This window comes from Schistocerca nitens, chromosome 2 (assembly GCF_023898315.1).
Source record: "Schistocerca nitens isolate TAMUIC-IGC-003100 chromosome 2, iqSchNite1.1, whole genome shotgun sequence".
In the NCBI taxonomy this organism is placed as follows: Eukaryota; Metazoa; Arthropoda; class Insecta; order Orthoptera; family Acrididae; genus Schistocerca; species Schistocerca nitens.
This window is the reverse complement of record NC_064615.1, coordinates 26,258,315-26,280,962: the sequence shown is the minus strand read 5'-3', so window position 1 is coordinate 26,280,962 and position 22,648 is coordinate 26,258,315. Positions and strand designations below refer to the sequence as shown.

Here is a 22,648-nt window from a genome sequence, read left to right as displayed (position 1 = left end):
TCCATTTGCCTTTTTAAATTTTCTAACCTACCTGCCCGATTATGGGACTGACATTCCACGCCCTGACCCATAGAACGCGAGTTTTCTTTCTCCTGAGGACAACTTCTTCCTGAGTAGTCCCCGGCCGGAGATCCGAATGGGGGACTATTTTACCTCAAGAATATTTTACCCAAGAGGACGCCATCATCATTTATCCATACAGTAAAGCTGCATGTCCTCTGGAAAAACTACGGCTGTAGTTTCCCCTTGCTTTCAGCCGTTTGCAGTACCAACACAGCAAGGCCGTTTTGGTTAATGTTACAAGGCCAGATCAGTCAATCATCCAGACTGTCGCCCCTGCAACTACTGAAAAGGCTGCTGCCTCTCTTCAGGAACCACACGTTTGTCTTGCCTCTCAACAGATACCCCTCCGTTGTGGTTGTACCTACGGTACGGCTATCTGTATCACTGAGGCACACAAGACTTCCCACCAATGGCAAGGTCCATGGTTCATGGGGGGGGGGGGGGCGGGGGGGAGGGGGTTGCTGTTGTTATGAGTGTTTAATGCTGCTGTGTTGTTATCTGCAGGATGAGAGCAGTGGTGGCGTGGCTCGTGGGGAGCTGCTTGCTGGCGCAGGCAGCCGCCTTCCACCAGCACACTGCGGTCTGGCAGAGCTGGCTGCCGACGCTGCCCGAGGTGGTGGAGCGGTCGTACGGCCGGTGGACATGCGCGGAGCCGGCCTACGCGGACCGGGTGGTGCGCCTGGAGGTGCCCGGGCAGCCGCTGATGGTGTGCGCGCTGGACGCGGCCACGGCCGAGCAGTGGGCGCTGGCCGACTCCTTCGTGCTGGCCGCGACGGACGGCGGCCGCCTCCGCTGCCGCTTCTGCCGGAGCCGCTGGGTGCCGCCCCCGCTGCGGTCGCAGCTGCCGCCGCCGCAGCCGGAGGGGCAGTGCCGCCTGCGGCCGCGCGCCGCCCCCGCCTCGGACCCCGCCGGCGGGCTGCTGCCGCACCGCCGCCTGGACGGCGTAGCCTGCCACCGCGCCTACACCATGGGCTGCCAGGACGGCTTCCGGTGGTGCCACGGCTCCTGCTGCCGCCACGACTCCTTCTTCTACTATCCCGGTGGGTCGCCCCCTCCTCGTCTCTCGTTACCACACCGTAGTTCGAGGACTATTTTCTCCTGTGTCCGATCAGTCTCGAAATTAGATCCACATGTAAGGTGTCAGGCAAATCCGACACCTTCCATGAAAACCCTGACATTATAAGCAAATCCGGCAGTATGTCACATAGCTCCGAATAAATCCTGACATTAAATTAACCAAAGTAATAAGATCAACGAGTGAGCAAATGGAATACCATAGACTAACGCAAGAACGCCTAAATGCATGTCATACCTTCCCACCGTGAGACAGACGCAGTTCCGAGGGGAGAAACGAGAGCAGAAGCCGAGAGCAGAACCGTGTTAAGCTAGAAGGCCCTACGATAAGGGACGGACACCCACGTTCCAGCTAACCACCAGGACCACCCCCAGCGCATGTTAAAAGATAGAGCCCTCCAGAAGAACAGTATAGATCTTACAATAACACTAAAAGGGCCACACCAGCTGCAAGTTTTAGCGTGAAACTTTTTCGCGTCTCTGTTACGTTGCAAACGTTAAAAACATTGCCCCACCACGAAAAGTAACCGCCAGGACCACCCCCAGCCCATGTTAAAAGATAGAGCCCTCCAGAAGAACAGTATAGATCTTACGATAACACTAAAAGGGCCACACCAGCTGCAAGTTTTAGCGTGAGACTTTTTAGCGTCTCTGTTACGTTGCAAACGTTAAAAACATTGCCCCACCACGAAAAGTATAACGTTTCTCATTGGATAGACAGAATTTTTGTAGGCGGAGCTTAAGGTTAACATTGAGACCCTGATTGGTCAGATGAAAACACAGCCAGGTAGCTTTTTTTTAAACCAACTTCGGTAAATTGTAGTAAGGAGAAGTTAGGAGAGAGTTGCTTGCGAGACGGCGAGATGTGTGGAGATGCGCCGCCAGCCGCCCCCTGACGCTGCCTAAACACCGACAAGGTAATGAACGCACGCGATGCCGCATAACAGCGCATAACGCTTCACTCAGAACTGCAGAAGTCTCATCTGTTACATCCCCTTTTTACGTAATACTAGTGTCGATCGTCAATTAAATCTCATGGTGTTCACATTTACTACTTGAAGTAAAAATCTGAAACACGACGATTTTTCTGTTATATAGTTATTGAGAAGCCACATCAGCCACTGTAATTTACGACAAGTTTGATAAGTAATTGAAGATAATTGAGGGTCACTGTAGACCATTTTGATAGTTTTCTCTTTTGTGAAACCTAATTTAAACCTAGATTATAGATGTGATATGGCATAGGTCATCCTTCGATCTATTTTAGAACTTGGAAACCCATTCAGGGAATATTCGTTCACATTTTTGTTGAACGCAGTCGGTTTTTACCAGCCTGTATTAAAACATTTCCTTTTATCAATAGTGCAATTTATAAACAATGTTTTGTGAGTAGAATAAAATTTCCAATGGTAAACTTAACTGCTTTTTCGACGTTATTTTACCAGCTAACTAAAAATAGGAAAGCCTTGAACCCCTTCCACTAAATTTAGTTAGTATTAAGATTCTTTTACAGGGAGTGCAGTGGAGCTGACTCTGAAATCATTAAGTATTTGATTATATCATCGCTAGTCTCACATGTCATGTGTGGTCTGGCGTCTCCTTACCAGCAACAGGTCCCAGGTTCAAACTAGTCAATTCCCTAAAAAAACATGCTCAGAGCGTCGTTGCGCGAAAGTGGTAGGGAGACACGACTTAGAACAAACAGACACCACGCAGAAAGACACTGTGAAAATCCGTTGAAGCTTTGCGCAGATTTGTTGTGAACCTTGTACTGTATACCCGTCGATCGCGAGCACGTAAACATGTGCGCCATACTCCGCAAGCCACCTAATGGTTTGTGGTGGAGGATGTTTCTGGTACCACTAATTCCCCCCTACCATGTACCACTCGTGAATGGCGCGTGGGGAGAACGATTGTCGGTAGGCCTCTGTACTGAATGTAATTTATCGAATTTTCTCATAGTCGTCATTACGCGGGATGTATATGGGAGGAAGTAATACGGTTCAAATGGCTCTGAGCACTATGGGACTTAACTTCTAAGTTCATCAGTCCCCTAGAACTAAGAACTACTTAAACCTAACCAACCTAAAGACGTCACACACATCCATGCGCGAGGTAGAATTCGAACCTGCGGGAAGTAATATGTGTTCCAACTTTTCCCGAACAGTGCTCTCTCAAAATTTCAATAATAAACCTCTTCGTGATGCTCAACGTCTCTCTCGTAACGTCTGCCAGGGGAATTCGTTGAGCATCTCGGTAACACTCTCGCGGCGGCTAAACGATCCCGTGAAGAAATGCACCACTTTCCGTTGGATCTTCTCTATTTCTTCTGTCAGTCCTACCTGGTAAGGACCACATGTTAATGAACCACACTCAAGAATCGATCGAACAAGCGCCTTATAAACCACTTCCTTCGTGGATGAGTGACATTTCCTTAAGATTCTTCTTACCAATCTCAGTCTGACATACGCTTTTACTGCTATTTATTTTATGGAGTCATTGAGCTTAAGGTCGCTCTGCGTAGTTATTGCTAGATATTTTATGGTAGACACTGTTTCCACCAGTTTCTCATCAACAGTGTATATGTATAGCAGTGTGTTTCTTTTCCCACGTACGCGCAATATGTTACATTTATTTACGTTCCGGGTTAACTGCCAGAACCTGCACCAATCCTCTGCAGTCATCCTGCATATCCTTACTGTTTCATGGCTGTGCTACTTTCTTACAGACAACCGCATAATCTGCCAACAGTCTTAAAGAGCATTCGACGCTTTGTACTACCCCATTTATATACATTGTAAACAATATGACTCTGGTGATATACAATCATACTTTCTGGAAAAGCATCATCAACACAATTTTGCGGATTGGAACAGCTGACAAGTGCGAGAATTAATGCACAATTAGCTTAACAGCTCTTGCATCCAAGTTGCTGAAAAGGATAATATACAGAAGAACGGAAAAGAAAATTGAGGATGTGTTAGATGATCAGTTTGGCTTTAGAAAGGGGAAAGGCATCAGAGAGACTGTTCTAAAATTGCGGTTGTTAATGGAAGCAAGACTAAAGAAAAATCAAGACACGTTCATAGGATCTGCCGACCTGGAAAAAAAGCATTCGAGAATGTGAATGGTGCAAGATATTCGAAATCCTGAGGAAAATAGGGTAAGCTGTAGGGAAAGATGGGTAAGATACAATATGTGCAAGAACCAAGAGGGAAAAATGAGTGGAAGACCAAAAACGAAATCCTCGGATTAAAAATGGTGTAAGACGGGGATGCAGTCTTTCGCCCTTGCTGTTCAATCGATACATCGACGAAGCAATGACGGAAATAAAATAAAGGTTCAAGAATGGGGTTAAAATTCAAGGCGATTCGCTCATGAAATTACTGTCCTTAGTACAAGTGAAGAGAATTACATGATCTGCTGAATGGAATGAACAGTCTAATGAGTACAGAATATGGGCCGAGAGTAAATCGAAGAAAGACGAAAGTAATGAGAAGTAGCAGAAATGAGAGCAGGGAGAAAGTTAACATCATATGAAGTTAACTAAGTCTGTTGCCTAGGCAGCCAAATAATCCATGACGAACAGAGCAAGGAGGACATAAAAAGCAGACAGCATTGGCAAAAGGGGCATTCCTGGGTCTACCAGTCTACCAGTACCAAACATAGGTTTTAACATGAGAAAGAAATGTCTGAGGATGTAAGTTTGGAGCTCAGCATTGATTCACAGTGAGACAGGGAATGTGGGAAAACCAGGACAGAAGAGATTCGAAGCATTTAAGATGTGGTGCTACAGAAGAATGTTGAAAATTAGGTGGACTGAAAGGTGACGGAATGAGATGATTTCCCGCAGAATCGGAGAGGAAAAGAATATAACACTGACAAGTAGGAACACGATGATAGGACTACCGGTTTAAGACATCAGGGAATAACTTCCAGGATACTAGGTGGAGCCGTAGAGGGTAAAAACCATAGATGAAGACAGAGATTGGGGTACACCCAGCAAATAATTCAAAAAGTAGGTTGCAAAAGTTACTCTGAGGATTAAAAACATCGACACAGGAGAGAAATTTGTGACTGGCTGCATTAAACGTTTACATCTGCCGATTTTGTTCCATTAAGGGCGACATGTGGAGTTCTATCTGCAAGGAATTCTTGAATCCAGTTACAGACGTCCACGATGTAGGCGATCAGGGGAGGAAATGTGTCAACCGAGGTGTTCAGCGAGTGGATCAGGCAAATCGAGAAGATCGCAGTTCAGATTCAAGCGAAGAGGAATGTTGTCATCAGGAACTGTGCTTCTTCAGGACAATGCTAGGCCTCACACTCCACGTGCAACAGAAAGGCTCCCACAGTGATTCCGATAGGAAGTGTTTGATCACCCACGATAGAGCCAGGACTTGGCTTCCTCCCATTTTCTTCTCTTTGTTCACAGAAATTGCTAGCTATGAGGACAGCTTTTTGGCAAAGACAACGAGCTGCAGACCAGTACAGAGAATTGGCAGAAAGTACAGGAAACTGCCTTCTATGACCAGGACATCGGAAAGTTGGTACCACCCTACGACAAATCTCTACGACGGAGCGGCGACTATGTAGAGAAGTAGCAGAAAGTGTAACTAAATGTTACTAATAAAACATTTTTGATTTTCAGAGTGGTTTCATTTCGCGACCGATCGGACCACGAAAAAAAAAATTAAAAAGAAAATGTAGCACTCGTGTAACTTATTGTGATGTCTTCCATAAGAATGCACCGTAATTCTTTTGTTTTTATGGGACTGGCAGTCATGACTCTATTGAGTGGTTTGCCGCAAAACGCCACAGTTTCCTCTCTCATGCCAATCTTTTCATTTCAGAGCTGCACGACAACCAATGTTCTCAGTTATGTGCTGTATATATCCATTTTCTAGCGTCGCCCTCCACTGCTTCATCGTTTCATGGACATTATTCCCAGATATCCCAACATGGTGACCTCTTTTATAGTCAGCGTATTCCTTCGTCAATTCTATCGAGAAACTCCTCAGTGTTTATGTTATCAGCTGACCTAATTTTCAACGTCCTTCTGTTGTAATTGAAATGCTTCGAATATCTTTTATTCCGGTTTACTCACAATCCATGATTAATTTCTGTAAAGTTACGTACGCCAAACACACATTCTCAGATTTTTTGAAATGAAGGTCTATATTTGATGCTAGGAAATTTCTTGAACGCCCTCCTTGCCTGTTTTAGTCTGCTTCTCATCCCCCGTCTTGCTTCGTCTGCCACGTGTCATTTTGCTTCCACGATACCAGAATCTACTTCTACATCTACATCTACATACACGTTCCACCGTATGGTGCGTGGCGGCAGGTGCTTTGCCAGGCATTTTCTTCCCTCTTCCACTTGCAAATAGACAGAGGGAAAACGAATGTCTATATGCCTCCCTACCTCATCTTACCTCATCTTCGTGGTCCTTACACGAAATATACGTTAGTGGCAATAGAATCGGTTCGCAGGCAGCTTCAAATGCCAGTTCTCTAAATTTTCTCAATAGTTGGTACTGAGAATGTTACGCCACCAGTTGTGAAATGTGTGGCATTTTTAGCACAACATGTTTCTGGACTACATCCCATTATGAAATGCTCTAATACAAGGAAACCAATCAATAAATGGCAACACGACATGTACTAAACATCATAAAAAATATTTATACCAATCTGTAGTATAACGTACAAGGAATATTCGGATAGTAAGTGTACTAAACTTTTATATTGTTTTAGAGAAGCTGAATTTGAAAAAAAAAGCATTGCGCGATATTGTTGAGACACTTATAGACTATTTTTCCACATAATCACCTTGACGTTCAGTGCATGTCTTGATCCGTGGCACAAGCGTCTTTAAGCCCTCCTTGAACAACTCTCCCGTCAGCTGCATCGCGTCAGCGCGCTCATGAGTGCCTTCAGGGAGGTGGGAAAATGATAACCTGAAGGCGCCAAGTCAGGGAGCGGTGGTTCAAAACATCCCAGCCAAATGAGACCAAGAGCGCCTCGGTGATTAAAAGGTGTGTAAGTGCGGGCGTTGTAGTCCAATACGCGCACTCCTCTCGTCAGCATTCTCTTCGTTTTGAATGCTCCTTTTCGGGCTTGACAATATTTTTGTGCATTGATGGTTTCCCCCAGAGGCAGAAATTCGACCAAAAGTATCCATTTTCGGGTCCCAAAACGGTGAAGCCACGATTTTTTTCCCGAAATTGTAGTTTTGAATTTTTTGGCAAATGGGAAATTGGTGCTAAGCTACTGTGACGATTGTCACTTTGTCTTAGGCCTGTGATGAGCCACCCAAGTCTCGTTTCTGGTTACAATAGAGCTCAAAAAATTGGCAGCTTCCAATTCAGGTAACTCAAGAAACTCGCCAGTACCATTGACCCGATTTTTTTTTGTGCTACGCTGTCAACAGCTTTGGGACCCATCTTGCGCACAGTTTCCGGTATCCTAGCGTTTCTGCGTCTCGTAGAAGAGAGTTCTGAAGAGTTGTGGAAACATCGCAGAAATTTCATCTGCTATCAATCGGCAGTCTTCACGGAACAGTTTCCTCCACTTTTCCCACCAAACCATCAGTCAGAATGAAAAGTCTTCCATTCCTCTGTTCATCATGAACATTTGTTTTGCCTCCACTAAACTTCCTGCACCATTTAAAAACATTCGTTCTGCTAATAACGCCTTAGCCGTAGACCGGTTGGATTCGCGAAAAAAATTCGGTAGGTGTTATTCCTTCCGCGAGTTGGAAGCGGATTACACCACGTGGCTCGTACTTGGCCGGATTCCGACATCTTTCACGCAACTGGACACTACAACTAGAGTTTACCTGCTGCCACTTTCCTGCGATGCTCGCTGTGGCTATAGTTACAGTACACTTACTTTCTGAACATGCCTCGTATACATTAAAGCTTTTATGCCGTTAGTTGCCGTCAAAAGTACAAATCCAGCAGCAAACATGCATTGTCAAACATAAAATTCTTCTTAAACATCTCACGTTGGCGTGTTATACACTAAAACCACAGTTGTAAACTCAAGGCAGCCACTTTCACCTACCAATGATAGTATTTTCCTGCAACTTGTGTGACATACCCAACGATGCTATTTGTTATAAAATCTGTGAACGTTATGTGTAAAAACCTAGTAAATTCTAAAAAGCATTAGTTGCCTCTTGTACATCCATTTAGAATGTCCAACTGAAAAGCATAAAATCTAACACTGCTAAAAGTTGGTTCCTGCTTCCCAAAGAGGCCATCGCGAAAGTGGTTCCATAAATGGCTCTTGGATACTCCTGTCTTCTCATTTAACAGGACGAAGCATTCCTCGCTTGAAGTGAGAAAATCTCCATTTCCTCCAAATTACACAACAACCACGCTTTATTCCCAAAGTGCAATACCCTCATGCTGTCTGTGATGTTACCCAACGAATGCCGTCCACTGTTGAGATGCTTCGCCGCTGTCGATGAGCTATTTTCTATATTATCATGCTCTTTAAATCTTACTCTAAAGCTTCTTCCTGTTTGCCCCAAGTACTTAATTTCACAATTCTGACACTTTATTTCATAAACTCCCCCTTTCCCCATCCAGTACTCGCCTGTGCCAATATTATGATTCAGCCTTTTCTCCATTTTGTTGCCCGTCCTGAAGGCAATCATCACCCCTTTGTTGTTAAATAGCTTGGCCATTTTAAGTAGTTCCTCAGTACTGCATTACACTATATTTCTGTGGACTTTTTCGTTTTGTTGATTTCTGTGCCCTACCACTGCATTCATCCTACCCCCTGTGCTTTGAGACTATAATACGCCAACAAGAGATGTTCTGAGAATAATTCTACGTTTGACAATGCACGTCTGCTGCTGGATTTTTTGCAGATGCCTAGTAGCACAGAAGCTTTAGTGCATTTATGCTACAGGGTGATATAAATATTTTTATAGTGGTTAGTACATGTCGTGTTGCGATTTATTGATCGGTTCCCTATAGCATCTGATAATGGGATAACGTAGCCCCGAAACATGCTGTGCTAAAAGTATCATACATTTGGCAACTGATGGCGTAAGATTCTCAGTACCCATTCATGAGACAGTTGTAAGGTGACTTCATAACGGATTCCTCAACTGTGTTCCTCGAAACGAGCGTCGGATTCTCTCCAGAGACTCACTCCCATTCGAGTATACGAAGCATCTCCGTAGTACTCCCGTGCTGATCGAACCTACCGGTAACGAATCTAGCAGCGCCCATCTAAATTGATTCGATGTTTTTCTTTAATCCGGCCTGGTGGGGATCTCAGATACTCCAGCAGTACTCAAGAATGGGTCGTACTAGTGTTCTATATGTCATCTCCTTTACGGGTGAACCACACTTTCCTAAAATTATCCCAATAAGTGGACCACTCGCCTTCCCTACTACCGTACGTGCTCGTTCCATTTTATGTCGCTTTGAAGTGTTACGCGTGGATGTTTAATGGACGTGGCTGTCTCAGGCAGCACACTACCAATGCTGTATTTGAACATTACTGGATTGTTTTTCCTAGTCAAATGCATTAACTTGCATTTTTGTTTACATTTAGAGCAAGATGCCGTTCATCACGCCAACTAGAAATTTTTTCTCTGTCATCTCGTGTTCTCCGACAGTCACTCAACGTCAACACCTTCCCTCACATCAGAGCAGCATCAGCAAATAGCCGCAGATTACTGCTCACCCTGTCTGTCTGATTGTGTATGTATACAGTGGATAAGAACAGTCCTGTTGCACTTCCCGGGGGCACTCCTGACGATACTCATCTGTCTTCGTCTACTATGTGCCTCCAGTTTTGATAGAACGCTGCTGTTGCTTGTGATAATTTGTTTTCTATCTCCTGATGTTAAGGTCATAACTTTCGTTTCTCTTTGGTTTATCCTCAATGTATTTCTTTCAACATGCCCGTTATTCTTGTTCACTTTCACTCAGGATTTCGTTATACGAGGTGTGGCTAGAAAAAAACCGGACTAGTACTGGTGAAACAATAAAACGAATGCAATAAGGCTGAAAGTCGCGTGGCCTGTCACGTGACTCTCGCTCCGCCTACTGCTCGAGTTTCATCTGCCTCCTGCACTCAGTCTGCCCGTGGCGTCTGTTTTAAGTAGTTGACGTTTTGTCTGTGCGTCGGAAAATGTTAAGTGTACAGAAAGAACAGCGTGTTAACATCAAATTTTGTTTCAAACTAGGAAAATCTGCAAGTGAAACGTTTGTAATGTTACAACAAGTGTAAGGCGATGATTGTTTATCGCGAACACAAGTGTTTGAGTGGTTTAAACGATTTAAAGATGGCCGCGAAGACACCAGTGATGACGCTCGCACTGGCAGACCATTGTCAGCAAAAACTGATGCAAACATTGAAAAAATCGGTAAACTTGTTCGACACTTTCCTTGTCAACTCCTGTTAACTCAGACACTGCTCTGATTGTTAAACGGCGATCTTTTACGAACAGGTTTACCGATTTTTTCAATGTTTGCATCAGTTTTTGCTGACAATGGTCTGCCAGTGCGAGTGTCATCACTGGTGTCTTCGCGGCCATCTTTAAATCGTTTAAACCACTCAAACACTTGTGTTCGCGATAAACAATCATCGCCGTACACTTGTTGTAACATTACAAACGTTTCACTTGCAGATTTTCCTAGTTTGAAACAAAATTTGATGTTAACACGCTGTTCTTTCTGTACACTCAACATTTTCCGACGCACAGACAAAACGTCAACTACTTAAAACAGACGCCACGGGCAGACTGAGTGCAGGAGGCAGATGAAACTCGAGCAGTAGGCGGAGCGAGAGTCACGTGACAGGCCACGCGACTTTCAGCCTTATTGCATTCGTTTTATTGTTTCACCAGTACTAGTCCGGTTTTTTTCTAGCCACACCTCGTAATCAGCGAGTCTTATTACTAGTATCATCTCACCCTTAAACGCAGCCACGAACATTTCTTTTATGCCGTTGCTTCTTCGATACAGAGGTCGAACAATGTGTGCCTTATGCCTTTTTTTATGCGAAGACTTCTCTCTAGGATTTCCTTTCTGATTGTCCCCTTTTAGTTCTTTTACACGTTTTTTTATCCAAATGTCCTTATAACTTACACACATTTTCAGGGAGTTTCAAACATCTTGCACCCTTTTTCGTTATATGCTATTTCTAGGTCGACAAATGTAAATTTTCTTTCTTCTGATGTCTTCCCGTCATTATCAAACTCAACGTCAGAAGTGACTCTCTGGTGCCTGAATCTTTCCTAAAGCGAAACTGATAATCATCTAGCAAATCATTTTCTTTCTTTCTTTATTCTGGCTCATGTACGATAATTCTGGCACATATCTGCCCTTGCATTCTCCCGAACTGTGAGTAAACTTGAAAGTTTATGTGAATATATTGAAAACTAGAACACTTGTGTGCTTAATAAAGGTCCTCGGAAATCAGTAGGTTGTGTCCCCTGAAAGTATGATACTGTGCAATTTCACACACTATTTATTTTTGACTAATGCAATACCTTCATAAGTTGACCAAAGCTCCCATTTGTTCTGTCACGTCAACGACTCTTGTGTTGTCCTTGCATAAAAGTTTTGTCCTTTAACAGCATTTGGAAAAATGAATAGCAAGGATGTTTAGCTACGATCTTAAGCTATAAAATTATATGACTTTCGAATTTATTATTTTGCCAATAAAGGCATCAAAATTTTCTTAAAGCACAATTTTCGGGCTCGTCAGGAGTGAAGTAAGACGTTGTCATCCCAAACGAGGATGCGATTCTCTACTGCCCAGCCGTACGCCTTGATTTATTAAAATTTCATCGATATTTATTTTACTTTTATTAATTATAGTTTAATTATAATTTTAGTAGTCTTTTCTTGCCATTTGTATTTCATTCTTTCGATAATCCTAAGATATCTTATTTAAAAATGTTTACGAGTTTTGGGATAAAGCGATGTCAGTGAAAACAATGTTTTCCCACGTGTCAATTTAAAACTATGTCGTGTGGATCAAAGTATTGATTTGATGCCTCTTAAAAAGCTTGTGTGTCAGTTAGGTACTCATTTATTCAGTATTTATTCGAAGAATTCCCCACGTGAATCACGGGACTGCATTTTGTGCTAGATGATTCCGCAGCAGGAAACGTGGTTTGAAAAATCTAGTACGGAATTTCTTTTTCAAAGCCAGTAATGCTAGTGGCAGAGTCGCTAGGCTACAAAGGTAATGATCAACTTTCACTCATGTTTCTTATTGTATGAAGTAGAAAGCTACTGGAGTTGCAATAAAGCTACTGTCAAATTTATGAGATACAGCTGATATGCGGTATTGTTGAAAGGAAAGTGCGAGTATTAGTTGAGGACAAATTGGATGAAAATCAGTGTGGGTTTAGGCCTCTTAGAGGTTGTCAGGACCAGATCTTTAGCTTACGGCAAATAAAGGAGAAGTGTTATGAGTGGAACAGGGAATTGTATCTATGCTTTATAGATCTAGAAAAGGCATATGACCGGGTCCCTAGAAGGAAGTTATTGTCTGTTCTACGAGATTATGGAATAGGAGGCAAACTTTTGCAAGCAATTAAAGGTCTTTACATGGATAGTCAGGCACCAGTCAGAGTTGACGTTAAATTGAGTTCATGGTTCAGAGTAGTTTCAGGCGTAAGACAAGGCTGCAACCTGTCTCCACTGTTGTTCATATTGTTTATGGATCATATGTTGAAAACAATAGACTGGCTGGGTGAGATTAAGATATGTGAACACAAAATAAGCAGTCTCGCATATGCGGATGACTTAGTTGTGATGGCAGATTCGATTGAAAGTTTGCAAAGTAATATTTCAGAGCTAGATCAGAAATGTAAGGACTATGGTATGAAGATTAACATCTCCAAAACGAAAGTAATGGCAGTGGGAAAGAGATATAAACGGATTGAGTGCCAAATAGGAGGAACAAAGTTAGAACAGGTGGACGGTTTCAAGTACTTAGGATGCATTTTCTCACAGGATGGCAACATAGTGAAAGAACTGGAAGCGAGGTGTAGCAAAGCTAATGCAGTGAGCGCTCAGCTACGATCTACTCTCTTCTGCAAGAAGGAAGTCAGTACCAAGACTAAGTTATCTGTGCACCGTTCAATCTTTCGACCAACTTTGTTGTATGGGAGCGAAAGCTGGGTGGATTCAGGTTACCTTATCAATAAGGTTGAGGTTACGGATATGAAAGTAGCTAGGATGATTGCAGGTACTAGTAGATGGGAACGATGGCAGGAGGGTGTCCACAATGAGGAAATCAAAGAAAAACTGGGAATGAACTCTATAGATGTAGCAGTCAGGGCGAACAGGCTTAGATGGTGGGGTCATGTTACACGCATGGGCGAAGCAAGGTTAGCCAAGAGACTCATGGGTTCAGCAGTAGAGGGTAGGAGGAGTCGGGGTAGACCAAGGAGAAGGTACCTGGATTCGGTTAAGAATGATTGTGAAGTAATAGGCTTAACATCTGAAGAGGCACCAATGTTAGCACTGAATAGGGGATCATGGAGGAATTTTATAAGGGGGACTATGCTCCAGACTGAACGCTGAAAGGCATAATCAGTCTTAAATGGTTCAAATGGCTCTGAGCACTATGGGACTCAACTGCTGAGGTCATTAGTCCCCTAGAACTTAGAACTAGTTAAACCTAACTAACCTAAGGACATCACAAACATCCATGCCCGAGGCAGGATTCGAACCTGCGACCGTAGCGGTCTTGCGGTTCCAGACTGCAGCGCCTTTAACCGCACGGCCACTTCGGCCGGCAATCAGTCTTAAATGATTATGATGATGATGATGAGCTGAGATGCGGTAACAGGATATATTAAGGCCTAAAATATCCGTTAATCCATTTAGTATAGGGTTTTGACTACTGTAAAATCATTAGGAGGACTACTGACGCTGTGTTTTTTTGTTGCAGACTTCCAGCCGGAGGAGAGGTTTACTGGTCCACACCACTCACAAACAAACAACCTTGTAAATTTCGGCGTGCGGCGTGTGGTTGCAAGTGGTCCCATCGACTGGACGAAGATATTGGATGGGACGTTTGTCATCATCGAGTAAAAATGCGTCAAGAAGCGGGAAGTGGCTGTGGCTGATTGAAACATTGTTTTTCATAGGTCTCCAGTGCTTTCTAAAGAAATGCAAAATAGCTGCTGAGGACTGATGTGAGATATTCTCTATTAAATCAAGAGAGTCGGAAACAGTATCGAGTATCCAAATCTCAACAAATAAAACGGCACACTGACTGAGCCCTCTTTTCTTATATGTAATCCTATCACCTTTGCTACAATAAAACTAGAGAGTAAGTCAAACGGAATTCTTAAATATTTCCTAAAACGTGAGACAAAGTTCAATATTATTACATAACTTTTATTTAATTTTCGCTCATGTGCTCAGTACAGGTCATCTATCGCTTACAATCATGAAGTATTGCCTCAAAAATTTACTTAAGTTTCCTGCGAAGCTGTACACCCCCCGATTCGAACGTAACGTCTGCTATGACGCCTCTTCATAGCCGAAGTATACGCAGCTAGGTGGGGTCATGAATAAGTGGGTACAGATGAGGAAAATCGTATTTAACAAGCGAAGACGTCAACATTCACAACTTTTGTGTATGTTGTGTGGGACTTTCCACTTCGTCACTGCAGAATGAAACACTTATATAACAAATTTCTAATATTTATATAAGGACCTTTGTTTTGTGAGACAAGAAAGGGCGTTGAATCCTTCTAACTGAATTCCGTAATCCACACACTTTCATCTGTTTCTGAATGAAATTTGAATGTTTCGTCTGGAGTTGATTATCGATACCTGTGATGGCTGCACATAGAGGGCAGTGATACGTGGCTAATGGTGGTTGTGGTGGCGGTGGTTGTAGTAGTGGTGATGGTGATAGGGAAAGACCGAAACTCTGTTGAGAACGTAGATTTTCTGGGCTTCTCAGTTTGTATTAGGAGCATTTCTGAGTCCTTGTAAATACTATCATAATTTAACTCTTTTTAAAGGTAGAAGCATTATTAATGATCATGTAGCATGGGAAGATCATTCAGCATGGGAATATCTTTCCGCTGATCAAATAAAATTTTACTACATTTTCTGCTCGGACTAGTAATTTTTGTCCAGTACATAATACATTTTACAAGGCGGCAGGCGAGAAACAAGGTTATGAATTGACATGGGCGTTCAAATATATGTCGTGTCAACAGTAACAATTTCCACGTGGAGTGGCCGCGCTGTTCCAGACGCTATGTCACGGATTGCGCGGCCCCTCCTGTCAGAGGTTTGAGTCCTCCCTCGGGCATGGGTGTGGGTGTGTTGTTCTTAACATAAGTTAGTTTAAGTAGTGTGTAAGTTTAGGAACCGATGACCACAGCGGTTTTGTCCCTTACGAATTCACATACATTTGAACATTTGAATATTACTCAGGTAGTGCGAGCATAGACTTCACTATGTGCTCACTGTATGAGATACTCCGCATTTTTAGATGTTAAATCCGAGAAGTGAGTACGAAAAAACGGCCATATACGATTTCTCTTGTCGGTGATTTTCGTGTCAGGAAACAGAAGGCAAGTGCAATGTTTAAATAGTACAACGTATAATACAGTTACCTTTCATCCGTTGACACCATAATACAGTGGGTTAGCGCTTGATAACCAGAAAAAACTATTCTCGTTCTATAAAGATGTAATGGTTTTTCACTGGCGAAGACTATTTACAATTTTCTTTGAAACTACTATCGAACTTAGGGACTTTTGGCAAATGAAATACTTTCTGCTGTCACGTTCTGTAATTTCCTTGTCTTGTGTGTATGTGTCCCACACTTTCTACTGTATGTCAACAGCGGCAGAAATCGACTATCTTTTGCCTACAGTAGATGGTCTGCACCTGACTTCACTCAAAGGTGAAGATCTATACAGGATAGGCAAACTGAAACTGGCCCGGAAAATGACTACAGGAAGAATGATGCAGGGTTGACCCTTGTGAACGAACATCACAAAAGACGTTGGAAATGACCCTGGTTAATGCAACGCTGTGTTCGATTCATCAAACTGCGAGACATGCGTAGCAACTCTGCCTGAGGGATGGCAACAATAGCGTTTTCGTGTTCTGCTACAGCTCTTCCAGTGTGTGAGCTTTATTTGAGTGCACTTTACCTATCAATTTACTACACAGGTAAAAACCATAGGGTGCAAGATCAGGCGACCGAGACAGCCAGGAGTCGGCACTGCGTCTGCTGATTGTCCCCTCCTCATCGAACACTCCATACGGCCGTGACAAGGTTTTCAGAGTTGCTCCGTCTTGCTGAAAATATCCATACCGTCGCTGATCTGTGAATTGAACCACATGTAGATTAAGCAATTTCTGGACTACCGGTTAGCATTAACAGTTTGGTGAAAGAATCTTGTTACTGTGTGGACGCCAGACACTACAACGGCTCTTTAAATTACTGACTGGAATATTCTGAAGAATAATGGCGCATGTTCTATGAGTTCACATCCCGTGACAGGCTGAACCAGGCCTCATCTGAAGAAATGGATCCAAACGCCCTGATTCCACTTCACTTAGAAACCATCGGTAGAGGTGAAAGTTCGCATAACAGTAAATTCTTAAGGATACAGATGCTTGGCCTTTTTGACAATGTTTTGACACTACGATATCTCAATTCCCACTCGCAGAGATGAAGGATGTTGAAATTTCGTCGGACTTTGTTCCAGGCTTTCCTGTCTTACCGCAGTGTTTCCTGGGGTTAGAATTATTTTTTCCGATAGTTGTGGTTTTTGTTCGCTACAGAGCCCGTTTCTCGCTATTTTACCACTAAGCTTTACGTTGCAGATTCTGATGGAGGTTTTGCCACAACTCTCGCACGGAGAGTTCCGAACACGTTTCCCACGAACTGAATTTCGCATAACACTCTACAGTGATGATGCGCCGTTCTCTAATGAGCACCAATTTGTGATGCATCCAACTGGTCCCTGAACACGTCTGCTCGTCTCACTCACTCCACCGAAATGACACAACGAAGTACGCGCGAGAGAGAATTCGAGAAATGAGCACGCCCAGACGTATGATAGCAACCAACTGGTGCCTCGAAATCACGGTTTCCATCATTTTCTGTGATGGGCAGTTCTCCTGTCCTTTAACAAGGATCATTTACGTTTCAGTCTGATAAATATTTTTCTGGTCAGTTTCATTTTTCTACCCTGTATACTAACTTGATATTTTACCCCACTGTACTTTAGGAAAGCTTTTTTGGAACTCTTTTACGCTCCAGTGGCTAAAAAACATTTTCGTTGTAAATCCACCAAATGTCGTACATTACCTTTAGAACGACGAAATAAAAAGTAAAATAGAACACTTATTCAAAAGCACATGTACACACAGATATATGTGTTAGGCAGCAACCTATCTCTGCCCATGTGACTTTCGAACTCGACGCCAAAGAAGATGAGTATTGTCAGCCTGTAATAAACTCTGCAAACAGGCACGCGGAATTCCACTGAATGACTGAGACAAGGCTCTGTAAGAGGCTACTACTAACCTCCATATCTTACCAGATAGATACCAAAGGAAAATTACACAGAGCTAATTACAACACCGACAAAATGTAGTACAGTACACAATAGCATATCACTAGTGCACAATATGGAATCACTTCGCTCTATGTAATTATGTTTTCACAGTAAAATAGAAGACATTTATATTCTATGGCCTCGCCATACAATTCAGTAATTAACCGACGAAACCCGTCTTGACTCTGTATGTCCATATTTTCAGAGATGGTTGCGGGGCTGGACTCTTACCTACAGGATGTCAGATCAAACACGTTTCAACCGTCTAACTTTCCAAACTTATTTTATTTGGCTACCAGTTTCGGCGATTTACTATGCCGTCTTCAGACTCCAAAACGACGCATAGGAAGATCCCACCTCTGTTCTGGTCAAAATAGGGGTCAGCAGTCAAATACAGGTATCTGTAATTTCTGCTTGCTGTAGCGATCACTTTAACTGTCAACTGCCGATGGTTTGATGGTTTGTTTCCTCGGCCAGTTTCGGTTGAAAAATACGGAACTTGTTGTGGGACATCATTGACTATTCCTACTTCAGTTACTACAGTTACATGAAGTTCCGACATGTGGCGGCGCTATACGTCGTCTGGAACAGAGGTGTGTTCCAAGCAGAGAACTGTTATAGAGTTTCTTTTGGCAGAAAACCGGAGCATCGCAGAGGTTCATAGGCCCTTGCAGAACATATACGGAGACCTGGCAGTGAACAAAAGCACTGTGAGTCGTTGGGCGAGATGTCCGTCATCATCGCTAAAAGGTCGCGTAAACTTGTCCGACCTCAGGAACAGGAAGAAACGATTTTAGTGTGTTCTTCACCACAAAAATGCAAACGAACGTCTCTTTCAACATAACAACCAAAGCCCCACAGAAATTTGTGGACGCGAGAGGAGCTCACAAAACTTCGTTGGGCTCTTCTTCAGGCCCTCCCAGTAGGGTGGCGTAATGCCGTCGCTCCCAATGGTGATGCTGTTGAGAAATAGGGTTTTGTAGCAAAAAGACTGGGGAATAATACGGTGTATTGGGATTCTGAATAGAACCAACCTGCTTTCAGAAAAAAAAAATTGTGTTGCATTACTGACTGAACGCCACTCGTACATGTACATCTGTATACATATATCGCAAGCCACTGTACGGTGCGTGACGGAGGGTATCACGTACCACTAGTAGTCATTTCCTTTCCTTTTTCATTCGCAAACAGAGCGAGGGAAAAATGATTGTCTACAATTCACCCTATGAGCCCTAATTTCTCTGATCTTATCTTCGTGGTCCATACGAGAAATTTTTTTGGCTGCACAGAATCGGTCTCTAAATTTCTGCAATTGTGTCTCACGAAAAGAACGCTATCTTCTCTCCTATATGAATCACGAAGTATTTCCGTAATACTTGAGTGCTGATCGAACGGTTTCTTTTTTTTTCTTTCTGAGTCACCAGCATTCCCACTGGTTTGATGTGGCCCGTCACGAATTCCTCTCCTGTGCCAACCTCTGCGTCACAGAGTAACACTTGCAATCTATGTCCTCAATTACTTGCTGGACATATTCCAATCCCTGTCTTCCTCTACAGTTTTTGCCCTCTACAGCTCCCTCTAGTACCGTCATTCTCTAATGTCTTAACAGAAGTCCTATCATCCCGTCATTTCTCCGTGTCAATGTTTCCGACACATTCCTTTCCTCTCCGATTCGGCGCAGAACCTCCTCATTCATTACCTTATCAGCCCACCTAATTTTCAACATTCGCCTGTAGCACCACATCGCAAATGCTTCGATTGTCTTCTGTTCCGGTTTTCCCACAGTCCATGTTTCACTACCATACAATGCTGTGCTCCAAGACCTAACCTGCCGGTGACAAATCTAGTAGTATACCACTGAATTGCTTCTATGCATTCCTTTAATCCGACCTGTTTGGGATCTCAGTCCTCACGCAGTACTGAAGAATGGGTCGCACTAGCGTTCTATACGCCGTCTCCTTTATAAATGAGCTACGCTTTCCCGAAATTCTCTCAATAAAACAAAGTCGAACATCTGCCCACCCGACTGTCAACCTGACATGCTCGTTCAGTTTCATATTGCTTTTTTACGTTACGCCTAGATATTTAACCGATGTGCCTTCACAGTCTACATCTACATCTACATCTAAATCTACGTGATTACTCTGCTATTCACAATAGAGTCAAGTAAAGTCAATGAACCACCTTCATGCTGTCTCTCTACCGTTCCACTCTCGAAAGGCACGCGGGAAAAACGACCACTTAAATTTTTCCGTGCGAGCCCTAATTTCTCTTATTTTATCGTGATGATCATTTATCCCTATGTAGGTGGGTGCCAAGAGAATGTTTTCGCAATCGGAGGAGAAAACTGGTGATTGAAATTTCATGAGAAGATCCCGTCGCAACGAAAAGCGCCTTTGTTTTAATGATTGCCACTCCAATTCACGTGTCATGTCTGTGGCACTTTCTCCCTCTCAATAGCACATTACTAATGCTTTTGCAGGATTATTTTTCCTACTCATTAGCACTAACTTACATTTTTCTACATTTACTCATTACCCCACCTAGAAATTCTATCTAAGTCATCTTTAATCTTCCTACAGTGAATCAACGATGACACCTTCCTGTAGGCCGCGCGTGGTAGCGCGCGGTCAGGGGCGCCTTGCCTCGGTTCGCGCGACTCCCACCGTCGGAGGTTCGAGACCTCCCCCGGACATGGGTATGTGTGTTGTCCTTGGCGTAAGTTAGTTTAAGTTGGATTAAGTATCGTGTAAGCCGAGGGACCGATGGCTTCGGCACTTTGGTCTCATAGGAATATACCACATTCATCCTGTCCTCCACATCACTTACGTACTGTGATTCTTCTTAAAGTTTAATAAACCTGCGAAGCGACGTACACGACCCCGGGACAAGTAATTTTAAATAAGATACATGGAGTCGTAAATGTCGGGGAATACCCCGAAAGTGGATGACAAAAAAATGGTTCAAATGGCTCTGAGCACTATGGGACTCAACTGCTGTGGTCATAAGTCCCCTAGAACTTAGAACTACTTAAACCTAACTAACCTAAGAACAGCACACAACACCCAGCCATCACGAGGCAGAGAAAATCCCTGACCCCGCCGGGAATCGAACCCGGGAACCCGGGCGTGGGAAGCGAGAACGCTACCGCACGACCACGAGATGCGGGCCGTGGATGACAAATCTGGAACATATGACGTCACCAGATGACTACACGTGCAGCGGTTGAGGCTATCGGTCTCTCGTTTACGATCGTTCCAACCACGTGTGCGAATTTAGCTCAGGATTTGAGTCTTGCGTGTCACATGCAGTAATTTTTTCATTGCGTTAGACAGTTGTGTATTTAGACTGAGGTTATATTGATCATTTTATTTACCGGTCTCCCACTTTCCGTTGGTTTATTGCAAAGTACAGTACAACAGAAAACTACCCAATTGCGTCACAAGTAAACGAGTATAAGCTTCCGAATTGCGTCGTTACCAATAAATGGCCTCTTTTTTTTCTTTACTAAATAATGTCTGTAAAGAAAACATGAAGAGATAAAAGGAAAGAAACATTAAACAAGGACAGCTTTTACTTGGTTACAATGAGGACAATAACTTCATAACTTCTACATTTACACCGGTGTTCCAAATTTGAATCGTTTATTCGAATGCAAGTACTGCATAGCTCAGTCATCCCTTCACTCCCAAGCCCAACCGCTGCACGTGCCGGGAGGTATATCATTTGGTGACATCACATGTTCAACATTTCTTATCCATTTCTGGGGTACTTCCCGACATTTACGACTCCACGTGTCTTATATTAAATTACTTGTCTCAGAGTCATGTACGTGACTTCCGAGGCTTTTAAACGTTGATATGGCTCAACCCGTATAGTACAGCACACATTTTTATGAACTGCTGCGCGAAGGGCCTGCGATGTAATAACAGTATCAGTTAGACTCATCTACATCTACATGGATACTCTGCAAATCACATTCAAGTGCCTGTCAGAGGATTTATCGAACCACCTTCATAATTCTCTATTATTCCAATCTCGTATAGCGCGTGGAAAGAATGAACACCTATATCTTTCTGTACGAGATCTTATTTCCCTTATTTTATCGTGGTGATCGTTCCTCCCTATGTACGTCGGTGTCAACAAGATATTTTCGCATTCGGAGGAGAAGGTTGGTGATTGGAATTTCGTGAGAAGATACCGTCGCAACGAAAAACGCCTTTCTTTTAATGATTTATCATTTCTGTGACACTCTCTCCCATATTTCGCGATAATACAAAACGTGCTGCCTTTCTTTGAACTTTTTCGATGTACTGCGTCAGTCCTATCTGGTAAGGATCCCACACCGCGCAGCAGTATTCTAAAAGAGGGCGGACAAGCGTAGTGTAGGCAGTCTCCTTAGTAGGTCTGATACATTTTGTAAGTGTCCTGCCAATAAAACGCAGTCTTTGGTTAGCCTTCCCAACAACATTTTCTATGTGTTACTTCCAATTGGAGTTGTTCGTAATTGTAATAGCTAGGTGTTTAGTTGAATTTACGGCTTTTTAGACTGATTTATCGTGTAACCGAAGTTTAACGAGTTCCTTTTAGCACTCATGTGTATGACCTCACACTTTTCGTTACTTAGGGTCAAATGTCACTTTTCGTACCATTACGATCTTTCTTCTAAATCGTTTTGCAGTTTGTTTTGGTCTTCTGATGACTTTATTAGTCGATAAACGACAGTGTCATCTGCAAACAACCGAAAACGGCTGCTCAGATTGTCTCCAAAATCGTTTATACATGGTGTTACAAAAAGGTGCGGCCAAACTTTCAGGAAACATTCCTCACACACAAAGAAAGAAAATATGTTATGTGGACATGTGTCCGGAAACGCTTACTTTCCATGTTAGAGCTCATTTTATTACTTCTCTTTAAA

General features: G+C 43.2%; 1 protein-coding gene and 1 long non-coding RNA gene across 3 annotated transcripts in view; one reads left to right on the top strand and one right to left on the bottom strand.

Annotated features, from left to right (window-relative positions):
* LOC126235683 (brain-specific angiogenesis inhibitor 1-associated protein 2-like) overlaps positions 1–22,648 on the bottom strand; it is a 960,968-nt gene that overhangs the window by 107,744 nt on the left and 830,576 nt on the right. The window lies entirely within an intron of this gene.
* Positions 932–14,409, top strand: LOC126235684 (uncharacterized). Its single transcript, XR_007544800.1, has 2 exons — positions 932–1,103; positions 14,079–14,409. It is a non-coding gene; the product is annotated as an uncharacterized LOC126235684 (long non-coding RNA).